Source organism: Biomphalaria glabrata, chromosome 7 (genome assembly GCF_947242115.1).
Source record: "Biomphalaria glabrata chromosome 7, xgBioGlab47.1, whole genome shotgun sequence".
Taxonomy (NCBI): domain Eukaryota; kingdom Metazoa; phylum Mollusca; class Gastropoda; family Planorbidae; genus Biomphalaria; species Biomphalaria glabrata.
Window position 1 is genome coordinate 17,968,975 of NC_074717.1, and position 19,200 is coordinate 17,988,174.

The window sequence follows — 19,200 nt, forward strand, 5'->3', positions numbered from 1 at the left end:
CCACACTTAAGGGACATGCACCACACTGCAGGGACATGCACTACAGGGACATGCACCACACTACATGGACATGCACCACACTACATGGACATGCACTACAGGGACATGCACCACACTACATTGACATGCACCACACTGCAGGGACATGCACTACAGGGACATGCACCACACTACATGGACATGCACCACACTACATGAAAATGGACTACAGGGACATGCACCACACTACATGGACATGCACTATATCTAAAGGGACATGCACCACACCTACAGGGACATGCACCACACCTACAGGGACATGCACCACACCTACAAGGACATGCACCACACTACATGGACATGCACCTTACTACAGGGACATGCACAACACTACAGGGACATGGACATGCACCACGCTACATGGACATGCACCACGATACAGGAACATGCACCACGCTACAGGGACAAGCACCACGCTACAGGGACATGCACCACACTACATGGACATGCACAACGCTACATGGACATGCACTACAGAGACATGCAACACACTACAGGGACATGCACCACACTACAGGGACATGCACCACACTACATGAACATGCACTACATCTACATGGACATGCACCACACTACATGAACATGCACTACATCTACATGGACATGCACCACACTACATGGACATGCACTACAGGGACATGCACGACATCTACATAGACATGCACCACACTACATGGACATGCACTACATGGACATGCACCACAATACAGGGACATGCACCATGCTACAGAGACATGCACCATGCTACATGGACATGCACCACGCTACATCGACATGGACTATAGGGACATGCACCACACAACAGGGACATGCACCGTGCTACAGAGACATGCACCACGCTACATGGACATGCACCACGCTACATGGACATGGACTATAGGGACATGCACCACACAACAGGGACATGCACCACGCTAAAGGGACATGCACCGTGCTACAGAGACATGCAACACGCTACATGGACATGCACCACGCTACATGGACATGCACTACAGGGACATGCACCACAATACAGGGACATGCACCACACTACAGAGACATGCACTACAGGGACATGCACCACACTACATGGACATGCACCGCACTACATGGACATGCACCACACTACATGGACATCCACTACAGGAACATGCACCACACTACATGGACATCCACTACAGGGACATGCACCACACTACATGGACATCCACTTCAGGGACATGCACCACACTACATGGACATGCACCACACTACATGGACATCCACTACAGGGACATGCACCACACTACATGGACATGCACTACATGGACATGCACCACACTACATGGACATGCACCACACTACATGGACATGCACTACATGGACATGCACCACACTACATGGACATGCACTACAGGGACATGCACCACAATACAGGGACATGCACCATGCTACAGAGACATGCACCATGCTACATGGACATGCACCACGCTACATCGACATGGACTATAGGGACATGCACCACACAACAGGGACATGCACCGTGCTACAGAGACATGCACCACGCTACATGGACATGCACCACGCTACATGGACATGGACTATAGGGACATGCACCACACAACAGGGACATGCACCACGCTACAGGGACATGCACCGTGCTACAGAGACATGCAACACGCTACATGGACATGCACCACGCTACATGGACATGCACTACAGGGACATGCACCACAATACAGGGACATGCACCACACTACAGAGACATGCACTACAGGGACATGCACCACACTACATGGACATGCACCGCACTACATGGACATGCACCACACTACATGGACATCCACTACAGGGACATGCACCACACTACATGGACATCCACTACAGGGACATGCACCACACTACATGGACATCCACTACAGGGACATGCACCACACTACATGGACATGCACCACACTACATGGACATCCACTACAGGGACATGCACCACACTACATGGACATGCACTACATGGACATGCACCACACTACATGGACATGCACCACACTACATGGACATGCACTACATGGACATGCACCACACTACATGGACATGCACCACACTACAGGGACATGCACCACACTACATGGACATGCACTACATCTACATGGACATGCACCACACTACATGGACATGCACTACAGGGACATGCACCACACTACAGGGACATGCACCACACTACAGGGACATGCACTACAGGGACATGCACCACACTTAAGGGACATGCACCACACTGCAGGGACATGCACTACAAGGACATGCACCACACTACATGGACATGCACCACACTACATGGACATGCACTACAGGGACATGCACCACACTACATGGACATGCACCACACTGCAGGGACATGCACTAAAGGGACATGCACCACACTACATGGACATGCACCACACTACATGAAAATGCACACTACAGGGACATGCACCACACTACAGGGACATGCACTACAGGGACATGCACTATATCTAAAGGGACATGCACCACACCTACAGGGACATGCACCAAACCTACAGGGACATGCACCACAACTACAGGGACATGCACCACACTACATGGACATGCACCTTACTACAGGGACATGCACAACACTACAGGGACATGGACATGCACCACGCTACATGGACATGCACCACGATACAGGAACATGCACCACGCTACAGGGACATGCACCACGCTACAGGGACATGCACCACACTACATGGACATGCACCACGCTACATGGACATGCACTACATCTACATGGACATGCACCACACTACATGGACATGCACTACATCTACAGGGACATGCACCACACTACATAAACATGCACTACAGGGACATGCACCACACTTTGTCTACATAGGCATGCACCACACTACAGGGACATGCACTACATGGACATGCACCACACTACATGGACATGCACTACAGGGACATGCACCACAATACAGGGACATGAACCACACTACGTCTACATGGGCATGCACCACACTACAGGGACATGCACTACATGGACATGCACCATACTACATGGACATGCACTACAGGGACATGCACCACAATACATGGACATGCACCACACTACAGGGACATGCACTACAGGGACATGCACCACACTACATGGACATGCACCACACTGCAGGGACATGCACTACAGGGACATGCACCACACTACATGTACATGCACCACACTACAGGGACATGCACCACACTACATGGACATGCACTATATCTAAAGGGACATGCACCACACCTACAGGGACATGCACCACACCTACAGGGACATGCACCACACCTACAGGGACATGCACCACACTACATGGACATGCACTATATCTAAAGGGACATGCACCACACCTACAGGGACATGCACCACACCTACAGGGACATGCACCACACCTACAGGGACATGCACCACACCTACAGGGACATGCACCACACTACATGGACATGCACCTTACTACAGGGACATGCACAACACTACAGGGACATGAACATGCACCACGCTACATGGACATGCACCACGATACAGGAACATGCACCACGCTACAGAGACAAGCACCACGCTACAGGGACATGCACCACACTACATGGACATGCACAACGCTACATGGACATGCACTACAGAGACATGCACCACACTACAGGGACATGCACCACATTACATGAACATGCACTACATCTACATGGACATGCACCACACTACATGAACATGCACTAGAGGGATATGCACCACACTACAGGGACATGCACCACACTGCAGGGACATGCACCACACTACAGGGACATGCACCACACTACATGGACATGCACCACACTACATGGACATGCACTACAGGGACATGCACCACACTACATGGACATGCACCACACTGCAGGGACATGCACTAAAGGGACATGCACCACACTACATGGACATGCACCACACTACATGAAAATGCACACTACAGGGACATGCACCACACTACAGGGACATGCACTACAGGGACATGCACTATATCTAAAGGGACATGCACCACACCTACAGGGACATGCACCAAACCTACAGGGACATGCACCACAACTACAGGGACATGCACCACACTACATGGACATGCACCTTACTACAGGGACATGCACAACACTACAGGGACATGGACATGCACCACACTACATGGACATGCACCGCACTACATGGACATGCACCACACTACATGGACATCCACTACAGGGACATGCACCACACTACATGGACATCCACTACAGGGACATGCACTACACTACATGGACATCCACTACAGGGACATGCACCACACTACATGGACATGCACCACACTACATGGACATCCACTACAGGGACATGCACCACACTACATGGACATGCACTACATGGACATGCACCACACTACATGGACATGCACCACGCTACATGGACATGCACCACAATACAGGGACATGCACCACACTACAGAGACATGGACATGCACCACACTACAGAGACATGGACATGCACCACGCTACATGGACTATAGGGATATGCACCACACAACAGGGACATGCAACACGCTACATGGACATGCACTACAGGGACATGCACCACACAACAGGGACATGCAACACGCTACATGGACATGCACTACAGGGACATGCACCACAAGACAAAGACATGCACCACACTACAGAGACATGGACATGCACCACACTACATGGACATCCACTACAGGGACATGCACCACACTACATGGACATGCACCACACTACATGGACATGCACCACACTACATGGACATGCACCACACTACATGGACATGCACCACACTACATAAACATGCACTACAGGGACATGCACCACACTACAGGGACATGCACTACATTGAAATAACCACACTACATGGACATGCACTACAGGGACATGCACTACAGGGACATGCACGACATCTACATAGACATGCACCACACTACATGGACATGCACTACAGGGACATGCACCACAATACAGGGACATGCACCATGCTACAGAGACATGCACCATGCTACATGGACATGCACCATGCTACATGGACATGGACTATAGGGACATGCACCACACAACAGGGACATGCACCACGCTACAGGGACATGCACCGTGCTACAGAGACATGCACCACGCTACATGGAAATGCACCACGCTACATGGACATGGACTATAGGGACATGCACCACACAACAGGGACATGCACCACGCTACAGGGACATGCACCACACAACAGGGACATGCACCACGCTAAAGGGACATGCACCGTGCTACAGAGACATGCAACACGCTACATGGACATGCACCACGCTACATGGACATGCACTACAGGGACATGCACCACAATACAGGGACATGCACCACACTACAGAGACATGCACTACAGGGACATGCACCACACTACATGGACATGCACCGCACTACATGGACATGCACCACACTACATGGACATCCACTACAGGGACATGCACCACACTACATGGACATCCACTACAGGGACATGCACCACACTACATGGACATCCACTACAGGGACATGCACCACACTACATGGACATGCACCACACTACATGGACATCCACTACAGGGACATGCACCACACTACATGGACATGCACTACATGGACATGCACCACACTACATGGACATGCACCACACTACATGGACATGCACTACATGGACATGCACCACACTACATGGACATGCACTACAGGGACATGCACCACAATACAGGGACATGCACCATGCTACAGAGACATGCACCATGCTACATGGACATGCACCACGCTACATCGACATGGACTATAGGGACATGCACCACACAACAGGGACATGCACCGTGCTACAGAGACATGCACCACGCTACATGGACATGCACCACGCTACATGGACATGGACTATAGGGACATGCACCACACAACAGGGACATGCACCACGCTACAGGGACATGCACCGTGCTACAGAGACATGCAACACGCTACATGGACATGCACCACGCTACATGGACATGCACTACAGGGACATGCACCACAATACAGGGACATGCACCACACTACAGAGACATGCACTACAGGGACATGCACCACACTACATGGACATGCACCGCACTACATGGACATGCACCACACTACATGGACATCCACTACAGGGACATGCACCACACTACATGGACATCCACTACAGGGACATGCACCACACTACATGGACATCCACTACAGGGACATGCACCACACTACATGGACATGCACCACACTACATGGACATCCACTACAGGGACATGCACCACACTACATGGACATGCACTACATGGACATGCACCACACTACATGGACATGCACCACACTACATGGACATGCACTACATGGACATGCACCACACTACATGGACATGCACCACACTACAGGGACATGCACCACACTACATGGACATGCACTACATCTACATGGACATGCACCACACTACATGGACATGCACTACAGGGACATGCACCACACTACAGGGACATGCACCACACTACAGGGACATGCACTACAGGGACATGCACCACATTTAAGGGACATGCACCACACTGCAGGGACATGCACTACAAGGACATGCACCACACTACATGGACATGCACAACACTACATGGACATGCACTACAGGGACATGCACCACACTACATGGACATGCACCACACTACATGAAAATGCACACTACAGGGACATGCACCACACTACAGGGACATGCACTACAGGGACATGCACTATATCTAAAGGGACATGCACCACACCTACAGGGACATGCACCAAACCTACAGGGACATGCACCACAACTACAGGGACATGCACCACACTACATGGACATGCACCTTACTACAGGGACATGCACAACACTACAGGGACATGGACATGCACCACGCTACATGGACATGCACCACGATACAGGAACATGCAATACGCTACAGGGACATGCACCACGCTACAGGGACATGCACCACACTACATGGACATGCACCACGCTACATGGACATGCACTACAGAGACATGCTCCACACTACAGGGACATGCACCACACTACAGGGACATGCACCACACTACAGGGACATGCACCACACTACATGAACATGCACTACATCTACATGGACATGCACCACACTACATGGACATGCACTACATCTACAGGGACATGCACCACACTACATAAACATGCACTACAGGGACATGCACCACACTTTGTCTACATAGGCATGCACCACACTACAGGGACATGCACTACATGGACATGCACCACACTACATGGACATGCACTACAGGGACATGCACCACAATACAGGGACATGAACCACACTACGTCTACATGGGCATGCACCACACTACAGGGACATGCACTACATGGACATGCACCACACTACATGGACATGCACTACAGGGACATGCACCACAATACATGGACATGCACCACACTACAGGGACATGCACCAAACTACTTGGACATGTCCTACAGGGACATGCACCACACTACAGGGACATGCACTACATGGACAAGCACCACGCTACATGGACATGCACTACAGAGACATACACCACACTACATGGACATGCACTACATCTACAGGGCCATGCACCACACTACATGGACATGCACTACAGGGACATGCACCACACTACAGGGACATGCACTACATGGACAAGCACCACGCTACAGTGACATGCACCACACTACAGGGACATGCACCACACTACATGGACAAGCACCACGCTACATGGACACGCACTACAGGGACATGCACCACGCTACAGTGACATGCACCACACTACAGGGACATGCACCACACTACATGGACAAGCACCACGCTACATGGACACGCACTACAGGGACATGCACCACACTACAGTGACATGCACTACATGGACATTCACCACACTACAGTGACATGCACCACACTACATGGACATGCACTACATCTACAGGGACATGCACCACACTACATAAACATGCACTACAGGGACATGCACCACACTACATGGACATGCACCACACTACAGTGACATGCACCACACTACATGGACATGCACTACATCTACAGTGACATGCACCACACTACATGGACATGCACTACAGGGACATGCACGACATCTACATGGATATGCAACAAACTACATGGACATGCACTACAGGGACATGCACCACAATACAGGGACATGCACCATGCTACAGAGACATGCACCATGCTACATGGACATGCACCACGCTACATGGACATGGACTATAGGGACATGCACCACACAACAGGGAAATGCACCACGCTACAAGGACATGCACCGTGCTACAGAGACATGCACCACGCTACATGGACATGCACCACGCTACATGGACATGGACTATAGGGACATGCACCACACAACAGGGACATGCACCACGCTACAGGGACATGCACCGTGCTACAGAGACATGCAACACGCTACATGGACATGCACCACGCTACATGGACATGCACTACAGGGACATGCACCACAATACAGGGACATGCACCACACTAAAGAGACATGGACATGCACCACGCTACAGGGACATGCACCACGCTACATGGACATGCACTACAGGGACATGCTACACACTACATGGACATGCACCGCACTACATGGACATGCACCACACTACATGGACATCCACTACAGGGACATGCACCACACTACATGGACATCCACTACAGGGACATGCACCACACTACATGGACATCCACTACAGGGACATGCACCACACTACATGGACATGCACCACACTACATGGACATGCACTACAGGGACATGCACCACACTACATGGACATGCACCACACTGCAGGGACATGCACTACAGGGACATGCACCACACTACATGGACATTCACCACACTACATGAAAATGGACTACAGGGACATGCACCACACTACATGTACATGCACCACACTACAGGGACATGCACCACACTACATGGACATGCACTATATCTAAAGGGACATGCACCACACCTACAGGGACATGCACCACACCTACAGGGACATGCACCACACCTACAGGGACATGCACCACACTACATGGACATGCACTATATCTAAAGGGACATGCACCACACCTACAGGGACATGCACCACACCTACAGGGACATGCACCACACCTACAGGGACATGCACCACACCTACAGGGACATGCACCACACTACATGGACATGCACCTTACTACAGGGACATGCACAACACTACAGGGACATGAACATGCACCACGCTACATGGACATGCACCACGATACAGGAACATGCACCAGGCTACAGAGACAAGCACCACGCTACAGGGACATGCACCACACTACATGGACATGCACAACGCTACATGGACATGCACTACAGAGACATGCACCACACTACAGGGACATGCACCACATTACATGAACATGCACTACATCTACATGGACATGCACCACACTACATGAACATGCACTAGAGGGACATGCACCACACTACAGGGACATGCACCACACTGCAGGGACATGCACCACACTACAGGGACATGCACCAAACTACTTGGACATGTCCTACAGGGACATGCACCACACTACAGGGACATGCACTACATGGACAAGCACCACGCTACATGGACATACACTACAGGGACATGCACTACATCTACAGGGCCATGCACCACACTACATGGACATGCACTACAGGGCCATGCACCACACTACAGGGACATGCACTACATGGACAAGCACCACGCTACAGTGACATGCACCACACTACAGGGACATGCACCACACTACAGGGACATGCACCACACTACATGGACAAGCACCACGCTACATGGACACGCACTACAGGGACATGCACCACACTACAGTGACATGCACTACATGGACATGCACCACACTACAGTGACATGCACCACACTACATGGACATGTACTACATCTACAGGGACATGCACCACACTACATAAACATGCACTACAGGGACATGCACCACACTACAGGGACATGCACTACATGGAAATCACCACACTACATGGACATGCACTACAGGGACATGCACGACATCTACATGGACATGCACCACACTACATGGACATGCACTACAGGGACATGCACCACAATACAGGGACATGCACCATGCTACAGAGACATGCACCATGCTACATGGACATGCACCACGCTACATGGACATGGACTATAGGGACATGCACCACACAACAGGGACATGCACCACGCTACAGGGACATGCACCGTGCTACAGGGACATGCACCACGCTACATGGACATGCACCACGCTTCATGGACATGGACTATAGGGACATGCACCACACAACAGGGACATGCACCACGCTACAGGGACATGCACCGTGCTACAGAGACATGCAACACGCTACATGGACATGCACCACGCTACATGGACATGCACTACAGGGACATGCACCACAATACAGGGACATGCACCACACAACAGAGACATGGACATGCACCACGCTACAGGGACATGCACCACGCTACATGGACATGCACTATAGGGACATGCACCACACTACAGGGACATGCACCACACTACAGGGACATAAACCACACTACGTCTACATGGGCATGCACCACACTACATGGACATGCACCGCACTACATGGACATGCTTCACACTACATGAACATCCACTACAGGGACATGCACCACACTACATGGACATCCACTACAGGGACATGCACTACACTACATGGACATCCACTACAGGGACATGCACCACACTACATGGACATGCACCACACTACATGGACATCCACTACAGGGACATGCACCACACTACATGGACATGCACTACATGGACATGCACCACACTACATGGACATGCACCACGCTACATGGACATGCACCACAATACAGGGACATGCACCACACTACAGAGACATGGACATGCACCACACTACAGAGACATGGACATGCACCACGCTACATGGACTATAGGGATATGCACCACACAACAGGGACATGCAACACGCTACATGGACATGCACTACAGGGACATGCACCACACAACAGGGACATGCAACACGCTACATGGACATGCACTACAGGGACATGCACCACAAGACAAAGACATGCACCACACTACAGAGACATGGACATGCACCACACTACATGGACATCCACTACAGGGACATGCACCACACTACATGGACATGCACCACACTACATGGACATGCACCACACTACATGGACATGCACCACACTACATGGACATGCACCACACTACATAAACATGCACTACAGGGACATGCACCACACTACAGGGACATGCACTACATGGAAATAACCACACTACATGGACATGCACTACAGGGACATGCACTACAGGGACATGCACGACATCTACATGGACATGCACCACACTACATGGACATGCACTACAGGGACATGCACCACAATACAGGGACATGCACCATGCTACAGAGACATGCACCATGCTACATGGACATGCACCATGCTACATGGACATGGACTATAGGGACATGCACCACACAACAGGGACATGCACCACGCTACAGGGACATGCACCGTGCTACAGAGACATGCACCACGCTACATGGAAATGCACCACGCTACATGGACATGGACTATAGGGACATGCACCACACAACAGGGACATGCACCACGCTACAGGGACATGCACCGTGCTACAGAGACATGCAACACGCTACATGGACATGCACCACGCTACATGGACATGCACTACAGGGACATGCACCACAATACAGGGACATGCACCACACTACAGAGACATGGACATGCACCACGCTACAGGGACATGCACCACGCTACATGGACATGAACTACAGGGACATGCACCACACTACATGGACATGCACCGCACTACATGGACATGCAACACACTACATGGACATCCACTACAGGGACATGCACCACACTACATGGACATCCACTACAGGGACATGCACCACACTACATGGACATCCACTACAGGGACATGCACCACACTACATGGACATGCACCACACTACATGGACATCCACTACAGGGACATGCACCACACTACATGGACATGCACTACATGGACATACACCACACTACATGGACATGCACCACACTACATGGACATGCACTACATGGACATGCACCACACTACATGGACATGCACCACACTACAGGGACATGCACCACACTACATGGACATGCACTACATCTACATGGACATGCACCACACTACATGGACATGCACTACAGGGACATGCACCACACTACAGGGACATGCACCACACTACAGGGACATGCACTACAGGGACATGCACCACACTTAAGGGACATGCACCACACTGCAGGGACATGCACTACAGGGACATGCACCACACTACATGGACATGCACCACACTACATAAACATGCACTACAGGGACATGCACCACACTGCAGGGACATGCACTACATGGACATGCACCACACTACATGGACATGCACCACACTACATGAAAATGCACTAAAGGGACATGCACCACACTACATGTACATGCACAACACTACATGAAAATGCACTACATGGACATGCACCACACTACATGGACATGCACCACACTACATGAAAATGCACTACAGGGACATGCACCACAATACAGGGACATGCACCATGCTACAGAGACATGCACCATGCTACATGGACATGCACCATGCTACATGGACATGGACTATAGGGACATGCACCACACAACAGGGACATGCACCACGCTACAGGGACATGCACCGTGCTACAGAGACATGCACCACGCTACATGGACATGCACCACGCTACATGGACATGGACTATAGGGACATGCATCACACAACAGGGACATGCACCACGCTACAGGGACATGCACCGTGCTACAGAGACATGCAACACGCTACATGGACATGCACCACGCTACATGGACATGCACTACAGGGACATGCACCACAATACAGGGACATGCACCACACTACAGAGACATGGACATGCACCACGCTACAGGGACATGCACCACGCTACATGGACATGAACTACAGGGACATGCACCACACTACATGGACATGCACCGCACTACATGGACATGCACCACACTACATGGACATCCACTACAGGGACATGCACCACACTACATGGACATCCACTACAGGGACATGCACCACACTACATGGACATCCACTACAGGGACATGCACCACACTACATGGACATGCACCACACTACATGGACATCCACTACAGGGACATGCACCACACTACAGGGACATGCACCAAACTACTTGGACATGTCCTACAGGGACATGCACCACACTACAGGGACATGCACTACATGGACAAGCACCACGCTACATGGACATACACTACAGGGACATGCACTACATCTACAGGGCCATGCACCACACTACATGGACATGCACTACAGGGACATGCAACACACTACAGGGACATGCACTACATGGACAAGCACCACGCTACAGTGACATGCACCACACTACAGGGACATGCACCACACTACAGGGACATGCACCACACTACATGGACAAGCACCACGCTACATGGACACGCACTACAGGGACATGCACCACACTACAGTGACATGCACTACATGGACATGCACCACACTACAGTGACATGCACCACACTACATGGACATGTACTACATCTACAGGGACATGCACCACACTACATAAACATGCACTACAGGGACATGCACCACACTACAGGGACATGCACTACATGGAAATCACCACACTACATGGACATGCACTACAGGGACATGCACGACATCTACATGGACATGCACCACACTACATGGACATGCACTACAGGGACATGCACCACAATACAGGGACATGCACCATGCTACAGAGACATGCACCATGCTACATGGACATGCACCACGCTACATGGACATGGACTATAGGGACATGCACCACACAACAGGGACATGCACCACGCTACAGGGACATGCACCGTGCTACAGGGACATGCACCACGCTACATGGACATGCACCACGCTTCATGGACATGGACTATAGGGACATGCACCACACAACAGGGACATGCACCACGCTACAGGGACATGCACCGTGCTACAGAGACATGCAACACGCTACATGGACATGCACCACGCTACATGGACATGCACTACAGGGACATGCACCACAATACAGGGACATGCACCACACAACAGAGACATGGACATGCACCACGCTACAGGGACATGCACCACGCTACATGGACATGCACTATAGGGACATGCACCACACTACAGGGACATGCACCACACTACAGGGACATGCACCACACTACAGGGACATAAACCACACTACGTCTACATGGGCATGCACCACACTACATGGACATGCACCGCACTACATGGACATGCACCACACTACATGGACATCCACTACAGGGACATGCACCACACTACATGGACATCCACTACAGGGACATGCACTACACTACATGGACATCCACTACAGGGACATGCACCACACTACATGGACATGCACCACACTACATGGACATCCACTACAGGGACATGCACCACACTACATGGACATGCACTACATGGACATGCACCACACTACATGGACATGCACCACGCTACATGGACATGCACCACAATACAGGGACATGCACCACACTACAGAGACATGGACATGCACCACACTACAGAGACATGGACATGCACCACGCTACATGGACTATAGGGATATGCACCACACAACAGGGACATGCAACACGCTACATGGACATGCACTACAGGAACATGCACCACACAACAGGGACATGCAACACGCTACATGGACATGCACTACAGGGACATGCACCACAAGACAGAGACATGCACCACACTACAGAGACATGGACATGCACCACACTACATGGACATCCACTACAGGGACATGCACCACACTACATGGACATGCACCACACTACATGGACATGCACCACACTACATGGACATGCACCACACTACATGGACATGCACCACACTACATAAACATGCACTACAGGGACATGCACCACACTACAGGGACATGCACTACATGGAAATAACCACACTACATGGACATGCACTACAGGGACATGCACTACAGGGACATGCACGACATCTACATGGACATGCACCACACTACATGGACATGCACTACAGGGACATGCACCACAATACAGGGACATGCACTACATGGAAATAACCACACTACATGGACATGCACTACAGGGACATGCACTACAGGGACAAGCACGACATCTACATGGACATGCACCACACAACAGGGACATGCACCACGCTACAGGGACATGCACCGTGCTACAGAGACATGCAACACGCTACATGGACATGCACCACGCTACATGGACATGCACTACAGGGACATGCACCACAATACAGGGACATGCACCACACTACAGAGACATGGACATGCACCACGCTACAGGGACATGCACCACGCTACATGGACATGAACTACAGGGACATGCACCACACTACATGGACATGCACCGCACTACATGGACATGCACCACACTACATGGACATCCACTACAGGGACATGCACCACACTACATGGACATCCACTACAGGGACATGCACCACACTACATGGACATCCACTACAGGGACATGCACCACACTACATGGACATGCACCACACTACATGGACATCCACTACAGGGACATGCACCACACTACATGGACATGCACTACATGGACATACACCACACTACATGGACATGCACCACACTACATGGACATGCACTACATGGACATGCACCACACTACAGGGACATGCACCACACTACATGGACATGCACTACATCTACATGGACATGCACCACACTACATGGACATGCACTACAGGGACATGCACCACACTACAGGGACATGCACCACACTACAGGGACATGCACTACAGGGACATGCACCACACTTAAGGGACATGCACCACACTGCAGGGACATGCACTACAGGGACATGCACCACACTACATGGACATGCACCACACTACATGGACATGCACTACAGGGACATGCACCACACTGCAGGGACATGCACTACATGGACATGCACCACACTACATGGACATGCACCACACTACATGAAAATGCACTACAGGGACATGCACCACACTACATGTACATGCACCACACTACATGAAAATGCACTACATGGACATGCACCACACTACATGGACATGCACCACACTACATGAAAAAGCACTACAGGGACATGCACCACAATACAGGGACATGCACCATGCTACAGAGACATGCACCATGCTACATGGACATGCACCATGCTACATGGACATGGACTATAGGGACATGCACCACACAACAGGGACATGCACCACGCTACAGGGACATGCACCGTGCTACAGAGACATGCACCACGCTACATGGACATGCACCACGCTACATGGACATGGACTATAGGGACATGCACCACACAACAGGGACATGCACCACGCTACAGGGACATGCACCGTGCTACAGAGACATGCAACACGCTACATGGACATGCACCACGCTACATGGACATGCACTACAGGGACATGCACCACAATACAGGGACATGCACCACACTACAGAGACATGGACATGCACCACGCTACAGGGACATGCACCACGCTACATGGACATGAACTACAGGGACATGCACCACACTACATGGACATGCACCGCACTACATGGACATGCACCACACTACATGGACATCCACTACAGGGACATGCACCACACTACATGGACATCCACTACAGGGACATGCACCACACTACATGGACATCCACTACAGGGACATGCACCACACTACATGGACATGCACCACACTACATGGACATCCACTACAGGGACATGCACCACACTACATGGACATGCACTACATGGTGTAATGACACAAGATGCGTAGAAGTTGATGTGAATCGGGTTTTTCCTAAGTAATGTGACGAGTAAGAACAGAGTAGGATAATGAACAAGAAGAATAACGGACAAGACGCCTAAGAGGACGACGCTAGGCTAGCGACGACAGAGGACTGTGCCCTTTTTATTGTTTATTAAATTGTTGAAGTTATCAGCCTGCGTTATTAAGTATATTCTTGATTCATTCTGTTGTTGTGTCATATGGACTCGCATGCACCAGTAACATATATATACTCATCAACAAAATAGACCATCAACAGATGTGGCGACCCCCGACGGCCAGGGCGTCATTTTGATCTACAATCTAGTTAACTTCGTGTTCTGGATATATATATCTACAGTTCTACACTTGGCGAAGTACACTGGAGAAGTACTGGAGTAACATTCGTTTATTTCTACTAGATCTACCCTACGTCTGTGCTAATTATCTGGACTGCAGCTGGATTTTGGCATCTTTGTTCCAGTGGATCTAGACTTTCTATTAGAGAAAATTCGAAACCGTTACCAGCGTCTAGCTTTGTCAGCCATGTTGGATATTTTTAGATTGAACTTGGATCTATATTGACTAGATCTATATCTATTGTGTCTGAATCCAGAACTATTTCGTCCGTTGAAGTGATTTAGGGCAGTCCGTCGTCAGTATACCTCTACCTATATACCTCAAGAGTGAAGATACCTCATTTTATCAGGTTTATCTGTTTATTGTGAGTACGGAAAGTCATCTGAGTCTACATATCTAGTATCTAGATCTACAAGCTGACCGTTGGATCGAGTCACCTTGTCAGGTTTGTTTTTCAAGCTATTAATTGACTGTTGCAGTGTTGCTGAGCTTACAATCTAATCTACACACGAGTGATGGTATACCCTACTACCACACTGCGTGACCATCTAATCAACTTGTAAAGTTGACTAATTTATATTCATCAAAAGAGAGAGTTGGACTTAGTCATTTTTTTTACCTCTCTTGAGACAGCACCACCAGCTTGTCTCAGTATTGACTTATGTTCCTGACCTGAAGACAGAAGCCAGCACCAACAGATCATCAAGTGGAACCGGAACCTTGGAACCCTACCAGAGGACTTTATCTGAGAACCGTACCATACTGTGGCAGCAACAGGAGAGATTGGCCTAACTCAGTACTGCCTGTCGAGTAGCCATTGTGGGAGCACACCTTGCCTTGCCTAAGACAAAGACAGTGGGGAACTTGTGTGGAACTGACCGTTGTAGCTCCGTGGACTGAACAAAGGGGATCTAACTAAAGATAAGTTTATTTTTTCTCTCCATTATTATTAAATTAAGTCTATTAGGGACAGTAGATCTTTGTTAAGAGCAGGTTGCCTGATAAGGGCGTCATTATAGGACACATTAGAAAGTGGACCTGCTCCATTTAATAAAGTCTCGATGATTGTTTAGATTGTCTTGTTTTGTTCGTATCCACGTACATTTTATTTTTTTTAGAAGTCAAGTGAAGTTATCTTTATTTGTCTCTTTCAGTGTATACTTCCTCTAAAAAGTCTCATCTCATTAGAATAGATTTATTTTTTTTTGTGTCTTATTACGTTTATTTTACACTATTCTTATTATATATTAGTAATTTTATCTTAAGTAGATAAGGTAAGCCACGTTTAATCTAGATTATAAATTCTAGATTGTTTCCAGGTATTAACTAAATTGTTATACCTATGAGAGCCTTAGATCTATTTTATCCTGAGGACAACTGAGTCTAAGGAGTAATTATTTATATATAGATCTTTTGTCCCGATTAATCGGTTGACATTATTTTATAGATGTGTTTAAACACAGTCTAATTGGTCAGAATAAAATTTTTTGTCAGTATCACTGGATTGTGATTTACTGTTGGAGGTATAATATTGATTTATCTATTTGAAGTTGTATTGAAGTTGTATTGAATCTAGACTAGTGACTAGAATAGTCCTAGGGGTATTTATTGGCAAGAAGTAAGTCCATTGAATTAAGTATTGAGGTATTGATAAAAGTATATAATATGATATTTGTTTATGTGGTCTAAAGTAAGTCCACTGAATTAAGGTGATATAAAATTTTGAGTTGTATTCAAGTATTGTGGCTGTGAGTAAGTCCACTGAGGTAATATTTCTTGATATAACATTGAGCAAAGGTATTTAAATATATAAATATATATATATTACAAGAAGTATTTGAAAGTGAGTTTTTGTGAAAACTAAATTGTGATATTTAGGCCAATAGGGAGGCCATATCAAAACTATATTGAGACATTGTTTAAAATAAAATAA